Source organism: Vigna unguiculata, unplaced genomic scaffold, assembly GCF_037176805.1.
Source record: "Vigna unguiculata cultivar grain cowpea cultivar isolate G323 ecotype 2 unplaced genomic scaffold, ASM3717680v1 ptg000041l, whole genome shotgun sequence".
NCBI lineage: Eukaryota > Viridiplantae > Streptophyta > Magnoliopsida > Fabales > Fabaceae > Vigna > Vigna unguiculata.
The window spans coordinates 42,846-46,565 of NW_028196683.1; positions in this window are offsets into that span (position 1 = coordinate 42,846).

The window sequence follows — 3,720 nt, forward strand, 5'->3', positions numbered from 1 at the left end:
TACCCGTAACTATTCAATATCCTTATGAAAAAATAATCTCATCAGAACGTTTTCGCGGTCGAATACATTTTGAATTTGATAAATGCATTGCTTGTGAAGTATGTGTTCGTGTCTGTCCTATAGATCTACCCATTGTTGATTGGAAACTAGAAACTGATATTCGAAAAAAACGGTTGCTTAATTACAGTATTGATTTTGGAATCTGTATATTTTGTGGTAACTGTATTGAGTATTGTCCAACAAATTGTTTATCAATGACCGAAGAATATGAACTTTCAACTTATGATCGCCACGAATTGAATTATAATCTAATTGCTTTGGGTCGTTTACCAGTATCAGTAATTGATGATTATACAATTCGAACAATTCAAATAAAATGATTTCAAAATTCTTCACAAAAATAATTGAATTTCTCTATATATAGAATAAAAAAAAAGATATTCTATTTTTTTGAAATGACTCTTTGGCATAAAGAAAAGAATGAAATTCCATTGATTCTATAACAACTGTACCTAATAACAATTCACATATCTTATCTTAGGATTTGGTGAATTTCTATGCACAGATAATTTTCGTATTTAACAAGTTTTTTCCTGGTCATATCAATAAGGTCATGAAATTTCTATTTATCTTTTATTTTACATATAATGGATTTGTCCGAATCGCTACATGATTTTATTTTAATCTTTCTTGGATCAGGTCTCATATTAGGAAGTCTAGGAGTAGTATTCTTTACGAATCCGATTTTTTCTGCTTTTTCATTGGGACTAGTTCTTGTTTGTGTATCTTTATTCTATATTTTATCAAACTCCCATTTCGTAGCTGCCTCACAGCTACTTATTTACGTGGGCGCTATAAATGTTTTAATAATATTTGCTGTGATGTTTATGAATGGTTCGGACTATTACCAAAATTTTCGTGTTTGGACCGTTGGGGATGGAATTACTTTGATGGTTTGTACCAGTATCTTTCTTTCACAAATAACTACTATTCTAGAGACATCATGGCACGGAATTATTTGGACGACAAGACCCAATCAGATTTTAGAGCAAGATTTGATAAGTACTAGTCAACAAATTGGAATTCATTTATCAACAGATTTTTTTCTTCCATTTGAACTAATTTCAATAATTCTTTTAGTTGCTTTAATAGGTGCAATTTTTGTGGCTCGCCAATAAGAAAGTTTTCGAACTAATAAAATAATATAAATTACATTTTGTTAGAATTTATTACATTTCTTTTTTGTTGAATTATATGTTAAGGAAAAAGAATATTTATGTATAAAGTATAAAATCTTTTTGCAAATACTTGATTTTGTTGTAGACTTATTATGTTAGGCAATAAAATCCGTTGAATTCATATTCATATCGAAATGAATAAAAATTGAAAAGGAGTTGGTCAATGATATTCGAGCATACACTTGTTTTGAGTGCTTATTTATTTTCTATAGGTATCTATGGATTGATCACGAGCCGAAATATGGTTAGAGCCCTTATGTGTCTTGAACTTATACTAAATGCAGTTAATATAAATCTCGTAACCTTTTCTGATTTTTTTGATAGGCGGCAACTAAAAGGAAATATTTTTTCAATTTTTGTTATAGCTGTTGCAGCCGCTGAAGCAGCTATCGGACCAGCTATTGTTTCCTCAATATATCGTAATAGAAAATCAACCCGTATCAATCAATCAAATTTGTTGAATAAATAGTATTATTCATAAAAAAAAGTCTAATTTTGAATAGTGTGTACTATATAATCCATTCAAATTAGCAGAAATGATATATCCTTTTTAATCATGTTTGCGTTTGCGAAAACAAAGATAAGAAATCAAAGTATCTTGGTTCTATTCTCTTATTAGTTATTAATCTATAAATATATTTTTAGTAGCAAAATTCTTATAAATCATTGATTCATCTGGTATATAATATAGATATATATATATAGATATATATATATCATATATAGATATATATAATTGGTTTACCAATTTACTAGATTGAAAATGTTGAATTTTTGATGTTCAAGGATTATGTTCCAATGTCACATTCAGTAAAGATTTATGATACATGTATAGGATGTACTCAATGTGTACGAGCCTGCCCAACAGATGTATTAGAAATGATACCTTGGGACGGATGTAAAGCTAAACAAATTGCTTCTGCCCCAAGAACAGAGGACTGTGTTGGTTGTAAGAGGTGTGAATCCGCCTGTCCGACGGATTTCTTAAGTGTTAGAGTTTATTTATGGCATGAAACAACTCGAAGCATGGGTCTAGCTTATTGATACGTTTCAAAAAGAACCGCATACAAGTACTTTTTTTTACTGGCAAAAACCCGGGCTCAAAATAAAAAAATATTTTGAGCCCGGGTTTTTGTAGTCTAAGTATATCTTATTTTTATCACGAATTATTTTCCTTGGTTAACAACAGTTGTAGTTTTGCCAATAGTCGGAGGTTCTTTAATTGTCTTATTTCCCCATAAAGGAAATAAGACAATTAAATGGTATACTTATTGTATATGTTTCATAGATCTCCTTCTAATAACCTATGTATTTTGTTATCATTTCGAATTAGATGATCCACTAATCCAATTGACAGAAAATTATAAATGGATCCATTTTTTTGACTTTTACTGGAGATTCGGAATAGATGGACTCTCTCTAGGACCCCTTTTATTAACGGGATTTATCACTACGTTAGCTACGTTATCAGCTCAACCGGTTACTCGAGAATCTAAATTATTCTATTTTCTAATGTTAGCAATGTATAGTGGTCAACTAGGAACATTTTCTTCTCAAGACATTTTACTTTTTTTCATCATGTGGGAATTAGAATTAATTCCCGTTTATCTACTTTTATCTATGTGGGGTGGAAAAAAACGTTTGTATTCAGCTACAAAGTTTATTTTGTACACTGCGGGAAGTTCTGTTTTTTTATTACTGGGAATTCTGGGTATGGGTTTCTATAGTTCTAATGAACCAACATTAAATTTTGAATCATTAACTAATCAATCATATCCCGTGGCACTGGAAATAATCTTCTATATGGGATTTCTTATTGCTTTTGCTGTCAAATCACCAATTATACCCTTACATACATGGTTACCTGATACCCATGGAGAGGCGCATTACAGCACTTGTATGCTTTTAGCCGGAATATTATTAAAAATGGGAGCATATGGGTTGGTTCGAATTAATATGGAATTATTATCTCGCGCTCATTCTATATTTTGTCCCTGGTTAATGTTATTAGGTTCCATTCAAATAATCTATGCAGCTTCAACATCTCTTGGTCAACGCAATGTAAAAAAAAGAATAGCTTATTCCTCGGTCTCTCATATGGGTTTCTTAATTTTAGGAATTGGTTCTATAAGCGAGACAGGGCTGAATGGGGCTATTTTACAAATAATCTCTCACGGATTTATTGGTGCTGCCCTTTTTTTCTTGGCGGGAACTAGTTATGATAGACTACGTCTTCTTTATCTCGACGAAATGGGTGGAATGGCTATCCCAATGCCAAAAATATTCACGATTTTCACTACCTTATCGATGGCTTCTCTTGCATTACCGGGCATGAGCGGTTTTGTTGCAGAATTTATAGTATTATTGGGAATAATTACCAATCAAAAATATCTTTTCATCACAAAAATACTCATAACTTTTGTAACTGCAATTGGAATGATATTAACTCCTATTTATTTATTATCTATCTTACGTCAAATGT